Here is an 8,346-nt window from a genome sequence, read left to right on the forward strand (position 1 = left end):
TGACCATTGATCTAAACCTATTTTGAATTTGCTCAGGGCTATTATAAGTATTGTAATGGCATAAAGTATAGTATATTTGCAACGTTATGTGTTAAGGGTTTGCCCGAAGTAGTGTTCCCTGCTGTGTCCATTGTTGAATCTGTTCACACAATCGCACTCACTTGTTCTTGTCACACTAATTGTTTAATAAAAAAAAATACTATTTCATTCATCCAAGCGTAATGAGTTGTTATTCTTTAATATATTTGATACTTTGTGTGGCTTATATCTTAAAATGATCATGGTAAAACATCTTGAATACTTTGATTTCAATACAGATGTAAGGTTAGTTAAGGTTAAGCCAGTATAGTATGCTAACATGAACGTGAAGCTTTCCCTCAAACTTAAAAAAGTATCTAAGTAATACTTATAGATAGCTTTCAGTTGTCCCCCAACCACTCTAAATGTAAAACTGACATTTACAAATATGCAATAATGCAATAACAGTCAGACAAATACTTGTATGTGTTTTTTTCATTCATATTTACCATTCAATATTAAAATCTCTGCTGTCGCCCCATAGAATATCATTGACAGCGGGCGTGTTATGAACTATTGAGGCTTACATGAACCACGTGACAACCACCTGGAACCACGTGACCACCCTGTCGGCGAGATCATAGCGTGTCGCAACTCTCTCTCTCTATAGCTCTGGCCTATTGTTTTACGTGAAGTGGGTTTCTTTGAAAACAATAAATTGGCTAATCACTGCTCATAAGCCAACGAGTATGTAAATCAGATATATTTTTCTGGCTGTTTTGCCAGTGTTAGCATAGAAACGGGGAAGAGATCAAGTGGAAAAAATAAAGGGGTGTAGACCTTATTATCCCAGTGCCTGTAGAGAGGGTATGAGTGGGTGGAGATAGAGTCATACTTAAGTCAGACATTTCTTGAGCAAGAAAGTCACAGACTATTACCCATCGAGTAGCTCACAGCTGCTAGCCCGAATTAATACTTGCCACTTCCTCATGATGGAAAAGCCTGGCAGAGTGCCTGGGGACCCTGGTTCTGGTGGTGAGTGTACGGGCCCGTACGGGGCTTGTGGTTTTGAAAATAGATCGATATAGATTGAGCAGACACTTTTATCCAAAGCAACCTCCAAGTGAGGCTGGGGGGAATCGAAGAGTACAATCAAATAGGGGGTATCTGCTTTGTACCAAATCAATTAAACATGGGCGGTCACTGATTCATGAATGCAAACGTGAACAAGGCACCACAACGCGTTGCTTGACGGTACCTTACTGATGAAGAGAAAGTTCTCTCACGGACACGTCGGACAGCGAAATATTTGATTTAATCTTAAAGCATGATCATGGGAAAAGTACTGGCAGCAAAGTTTACCAAGAACACATTCGCCGAGACAATAGATTCACAAGATTCTTATAGGGAACATTAACATTGTGGGAAGGAAGTGGGAGTGACCTTAAGCCAAGTAAATTTGTAATACAATGGGTGGGTATTGGACATGTCTACAGGTTTGGCTGTAAACGAGTTTACACAACAAAGAAGTCAGTCGATTTGGCCTGGTCACAAAACCAGACTTCCTGGCTCCAGTGGGAACTTGAATACGAATTAACTTAAGTTACAGGGAGAATGTATACAGTTCCTTCGAATGTAATAATTATATAAACAAGGTTAATATAATTTGTATGTGATTGTATATTTATAGTTATGATTGATATTTCCACGACACTTACAAACCACAGATCAACAATATTACGTTTTTGATGTAAACTTTCATGCAGACTATTGTGGTTTTATCCCATATTTTATTCTTCATTTAGAAAGGACATGTTAATAAGTGTAAAGGATCACCCGGATATTATTGCATTGCATTATTATTACAGTGATTGGATGAAATAAAAAGTATGGTGCGAATGCGTCACTATCTGCAATGAGGATTTTTATTCATTAACTAATTTAGAAGATTAATTGATCTTATCCAAATATCGGCAATGTCCTCTCCAAAGACATCCGGTTGCGGCACACAGCTTCTGACCTTTGGCGGCTTAGAATTTCCACAGCTCTGGATGCTACTGAGATTATGTCCTTACAAAACTGGTTTTAAATCTCCTGAAATAGATAATCAATGTAACTTTCAACATCTTTCAACATGTTCAACTTTACAACATTTTTAAAGTCAATTTCGGGTATGATATATAGTTCAAATGCTTCACAATATTAACATCTTAGAGACCAACGAATCCACACCAAGGGAAGAGTAAATAGTCTGTAATCGGGCGTTCCACAGAGGACACCAGCTGGGTGGTTCTCTCTCTGTGATGTCAGCAGCAGGCGGCTGCTGTGCAAAACACAGAAAAACCGAGAGGGAAACCCCTCCTTGACATCAGGAAGACCCAAGCATGTGTTTCCATGATTAAAGTCGTGTATCTCATGTTAAAAGTCCCCTCACCTCTCCAAAAAAACAGAATAACAATCACACCCAAAACACCCACAAAAACATCTCCACGACTTCGAGGTTCAAAACAAAAAGAGACACGCCCTGGCTGAGAAGGAGACCGGGCGCAGTGGGACCCCCCACCAGGTTGGTGGTCCAGGTGAGAACAGTTTCAGCGGTCTCTCCCTCCTCCTGCAGACATTTGGCTGTGGCTCGGTGGCCCAGATCCGTCTCAGCTGAGGTTCCCACGGCGCCTTCCTCACGTCTACCAGGCCTTTGGGTTCGCCATCACGTTTGGGATCCTCGTCAGTGGACAGCAGTCCGGTAAGAGGGTGTTACAGTGGTGTATAGAGTATTATAGGAAAACTTATTGCATTAATTCAATGTTTTAGCGAATTTGATTATATCCCAAAGAATCCAACTGTTTGGTTGCTTGTGTCTGTATGATTTAGTAGGATTCATAAATCAGCTCCTCAGTATCATGGATGTGAGTGGTGGTGAGTGCAGTATTTAGTGTTTATCTTACAGGAGTAGATCCCCACGCTGATTGTCAATCAGAACGACAGCCGCCCGTCATCGGCGCTACAAACACTTGTTGTGTCAAAGGAATACAAAGAAGATGGAGGAAGGGGAGCGTTCAACGCTGCGCATGACGGTGTCAGAAGTGAAGACATAAAAAACAAACACTTATAATTTCCTATAAGTATGAGTGCTCCCCATCGAACCTGACCCACCTCCCGTCTCAGTACACACACACACACACACACACACACGGAGGGTAATTATAAACCTCCCACCCAGACGGGGCGAGGGTGTGAATGCCAGCAGCAGTAGACAAGCACACGTTTGAACGAGCCATCGGAGCAGTTCACTTCCCCTCCAAGATTTCCTTTTTTTTGGTTCAGAAAAACATTGACTTTTGTAGGGTATTTGTTCCTTCCAATTTAGTGTGTGTCACAGAGACCTCCCTTCCGTTTAACCAGGGTCTCCCACGCAACCCACAATTACATGGAAATGGGCTCGGCGCTGCATTCGCGATTTGAGAATCAGGGGCAAGAGTATTCTCTAAGAAGATAAGAGGGCCTCCATCTCTCCCTCTCGTTGCTCATGAATCACTGATCATAGCCAAGATCTCCTTTAGGAGTCCTGTTTAGGAAGTCTCATGTTTCTGTCCTTCTCGCCCTCCTTTAGACTGGTTAGCCCCGCCCATTCTGCAGGACAATTGAGTTTGCCCTGCAGAACGGTCTGGAGAAGAGCAATACATTTCTTTCTAGTTTCGATACGATTTGCAGGAGCAAATAACCAAGCTAGCTTTTCACCCTGGCGCGCTATTGGCTTGTTTAACACAATGACAAAAGGGAAGCGGCGGCAAGCAGCCAATTACGCACAGTCATTTGAACTAGGGCCGCCTATTGTGCTGAATAAAATGACAGCAGCTTACCCAGACCAACGTGCAAACTCCGATGGAGCTTGGTCTGGCAGTGGCCTGGCTAACACTCCGTAGGTGGTCACCTGAACCCGGCATTGACCTTTGCCCTTTGCTATGGAGGAAGTTCCCCGTCTACTTCCTCTTCCAGACGTTGGGGGCCTTCCTGGGCGCCGGGATCATATTTGGCATGTATTCTGGTAGGCGTCCTTGAGTTGCAAAATGGCTACGCTGGGTTCCATCTCTGATGTCCAAGGGGAACCTGCATGCTTCCTGCAGCCAGAGCCCCCTCCTCTACGTCACCAATAGTGCAGCGGATAAATGCAATTTTCTGAAGAATCGTACAAATGGTGATACAAGCACCAGAATGTGCATGCATATACCTTAAGAGCCCCTCTTTTGGAAAAGCACGTTAGCCATGTCAAAAAATTCAAGATGTCCCTAACCCTAACCGATGGAATGGGTCTAATGTTTAAACGCTCAAAATATTGCCAAAAAGCAATCTAGAGAAACAGGGCCAATCGCACCGAGCACAATTCTGCCCTTATAAACTATAAACTATTCAACAGTGAAATTGATTGGACAATACGCCGTGTCTTTGTTTGATTTGATTTTGATTATCCCTACACCACCCGAATCAGCTTCTCAACGTTGTTTGAAATTTGATCAAGCCCTTTTCTACGTTTCTTTGTGAAGCAGCGCTGTTCTGTGCCCGGCACTCAAAGTAAACATGTTTCAAATGGTATGCGTTGAGTTGCATCACAAGAAGGGGAGCTCAGCCCAGGCTCTCCGTACCACAGACAACAGTGCGGCCGCTGCCTAGTACTATTCTGTGTGATCGCCCCCATATTGAACCCATTTGCTTGTGTTAATGTAATCTGATAATAAAAGCACCACCGCAGCACCAACAAACACACAAGATCAATACTTATTCTCCAATAGATGTGCTGTGGGACTACGGCCAGGGGACTCTGTCTGTGGACAGGACCAGCGCCATGGTTGGGATCTTCGCTACATAACACTCCCCCATCTCAGTCTGCTCAACGGATTGTTCGACCAGGTAAAAAACGCGTCATAAATTGTTTCGTCATGTCCCTTAGTGCACGACAAGGGTACGATTAAATCTGTGTCAGACCAATTGATCCGGATCACATCGCAAGAACAACATAGGCTACCCGTTTAAGAATTGCACACTGTGACTCCAGGGCACAGATGGAGCTCTTAACCACTCCCTCAGTCCCCAGGTCCTCTTCCCCACTTGCCCCACTTAAATGAAGTGATTCTGGAATCGCAACCTGGCTATTAAAGTGCCCCTAAAGTCAACACTTTGAGTGAGAATTTATGTTAAATGGAGAGCATGTTACACGGAACAAAAGTTGTACTCATGCACGCTGACAGACAGGCAATGAGCAACGCCTCCATTCAATCTGTTTTTTATTGAGTTAGTCCTCTGAAGTGCGGTGGATGCGATTTTTGTTTTGGGAAATATAGTTTGGGGGCGGCACTGAGGGGTGGTATAGCTGTCAAGTTGCTTCACAAGATCGTTTTTGGAATGTACTCCCTTTGCACTGTGGTGCTTGGAAATGGATTTATGCAGCTTTATTTAAAACTTGACATAATTGCATGCCTAGCATCTTTAGCCCGTTCTGATGTCCTGCTTTTGAATGAAAGATGTGCACTTCTTTTTATACAAGGTTATACATTTTTATTCCAAGAAGAAAGTCTGCTGTGTTTTTCTCCAAATAAATTGACCAATCTTTATCTTCCAAAGAAATAGGCCATTATGAAGATGTTCAGTCTCCCTTATGGGGACAATGTTCCCCGTTGGATGAAATGATAAACTAGAAGGCGTAGTGTCTGACCATTTAATTATGTCCTTACATTAATTGGATAAAATCCTCGACTAGACAAAAACATAAATGGCAAAACCATTACAACCTCCCTAAACTAAATTCCTTTTTAAATAGGCTACCTTATATAGGAAGGCCTTGAAATCAGATTCAGTTAGTTTCTGCTTAGTATTTGTGCTACTTGCATGTTCGGTTTGAGCCCTGCAGCACTTTGAGACCTCTAAATAAAAAAGCGCTTTTAAATCAAAATGAACTATCATCAATTCTCATCAAAACCCCACAATGCACAATGTCAGGTGATCGGAATGGCCGCACTAATTGTGTGTATCCTGGCCATCGTGGACCCCCGCAACACCCCAGTCCCGGCGGGCCTGGGCCGCTCCCGGGAATTTTCTTAACTCAAAGTTGTCCTGAGGGCAGAAACGTTTTTGATTGGTTCAATCTTACAACCAATCGCAAGACAGGAGAGAATTGTGGAGGCGGGGCCGCCAAATTTCAAACTCAACAACGGAACGAGCTACCATTTGAATCCACCGTCATTAAGTTTGGAGCAAGATGAGCACATTTTCAGTGAAATGGAGCATAGTATGTGCAGCTATGTGTGATTACATATATTTTGTTAAAGGGAGCATAGTATGTGCAGCTAGGTGTGATTACATGTGTGCTAGCTTACATGTGTGATACATGTTAAGATAGCTAGACTGCTATTAAAGCTAATTAAGCTTTACTGTACTTATATTAAAAAACAATGGTAATTTAGGGTTTGGGTAACCCTAGGCTAACCCTAATCATTATTTGTCCGGGGGCAGTTTAGTCTCCTCTGGTTCCAGGGCTGAAGTAACATTATCCTGCCCTTAGGGCTGAGTGGCCTAAATCATTATTTGCTGGGGGCAGTTTAGTCTCTTCTGGTCCCAGGGCTGAAGTAACATTCATCTGCCCTCAGAGCTTAGTGGCCTATATCATTATTTGTCTGGGGGCAGTTTCTCTTCTGGGCCCAGGGCTGAAGTAACATTTTCCTGCCCTCAGTGCTGAGTGTCCTAAATCATTATTTGTCTGGGGACAGTTTAGTCTCCCATTCCTAGGGCTGAAGTAACATTCTCCTGCCCCCAGGGCAGAGTAGCCTGAATCATTATTTTCTGTGGGCAATTTAGTCTCTTCTGGTCCCAGGGCTACATTTGTTCCAGACTGTTGTCAGAGGGCAGGTGAATGTCTCCTGGTATAAGGGCAGAAAGATATTTCTAGATTTTTTCCTCAGGCCTCTCATGTCTGCCCTGGTCTCAGGTTGCCCTTCCCTGTCTTAGAATCAGTTTGAGGGCAATTTCATTTCCTCCATTTAAGTTTTTCCTCAGATATGCAAGTATCATAGTCATGGGTAGCCATAAGTATCCAATTTACTGCCTCAGGAGAAATGCATGTTTTTAATTTCTATCATTTGTCTTTGCCTGTTATTTTACTTTAGTGTCATGGTTCTGTTCTAGTATTTCATACCCTTGTATCTTGTACAAGTAATCTTTTTAATAATCTACAGTATACTGCAGTTAAATGGATGACCTCACAGACGCTGGATGGAAGTAATGTAAGCTTTAGCACGTTCTACCAGGAGGACTCAAATTCAATCGCCCCAATTTGCCAATCACCTGCTTTATAAAGAGTAGTTTAACACACGTTTCTTGCTGCATAGGTATTTCGTTTCATGTTCCCCCTTCCACCCCACCACCACCAGGTCTGCCCCAGTCTACTGGTCCAGGGGAAGGCTCCACCCCTGCTAGTCCTGGCAGGATATGCCGATTTCACACTTCGTCCTGGATCCGTGATGGGGCTTACGCCAAAGACTTATCATGCAAAATATTCTCTCTCATGTTATCATTCAAAATATAACTTTATTTGCATTTATCTGTGAATGAGTCTTCATGGGAAAATTTGTATTGTCATTCATAAAACTCAAACTTTATGCACTTGTATAGCAAATCACCACAACGGACAATGTGTCAAATCATGAGAACTTCCAACTAAAAAGAGGAAGAACACACAGCAGACTTCACTCCAACTGAACTTTATTTATATAAACCAGTGCTGGTGTCTTTCCTGTAAAATAATGATACAAAGAATATGATTAAATGTAATAAACAAACTGTATTAATGAACAGACATAATTCTAAATGTGTACAATAAATCTCACTTCATTTATCAATTTTGAGCAACTTGAGCACACCCGTTGTCTTGAGCACATATGGGCCAAGGCCATGAGTGGCAAGGTTAAATTCGGCCCAGTTAGCCTTCATCTTCTTGAAGAGGTGCTCCAGAGTCCTCCTGCAAATGTATAGTAAATGTTATAGTACAGGGCATTGTGAAAAAGAGTGGAGCATTGTGAATTATGAAGCTTGTTTTTAGTCTAAGAGTTTAAGTAAAGCAGAGAAAACTACAAAATGTGATTACATTATTAGTATTTAGGCTATTTTTATCAAAATGTATATGAGAGGAGTACTGGAGATGTTTTAAGCTGTTAGCCGAAAGAAGAATCAAAAGTGGGAGAGAAAAGGAATGTGTGAGAATTACAATACAGTGCATTGCTTGTGTGCACTGGGGAAGTTGCCTCATCCTTTCTTGGTACACAAAGACACAAACCTCCTATC

At 42.4% G+C, this 8,346-nt stretch overlaps 1 long non-coding RNA gene across 2 annotated transcripts; it reads left to right on the forward strand.

Annotated features, from left to right (window-relative positions):
- Positions 1–722: 722 nt before the first annotated feature.
- LOC130380820 (uncharacterized) lies at positions 723–7,886 on the forward strand. Of its 2 annotated transcripts, XR_008895325.1 has the most exons (5): positions 723–1,053; positions 2,636–2,761; positions 4,806–4,923; positions 7,242–7,289; positions 7,437–7,886. It is a non-coding gene; the product is annotated as an uncharacterized LOC130380820 (long non-coding RNA). The 2 variants fall into 2 exon arrangements; XR_008895326.1 differs by lacking the exon at positions 7,242–7,289.
- Positions 7,887–8,346: the final 460 nt, after the last annotated feature.

Source organism: Gadus chalcogrammus, chromosome 4, assembly GCF_026213295.1.
Source record: "Gadus chalcogrammus isolate NIFS_2021 chromosome 4, NIFS_Gcha_1.0, whole genome shotgun sequence".
NCBI classification, from domain to species: Eukaryota; Metazoa; Chordata; class Actinopteri; order Gadiformes; family Gadidae; genus Gadus; species Gadus chalcogrammus.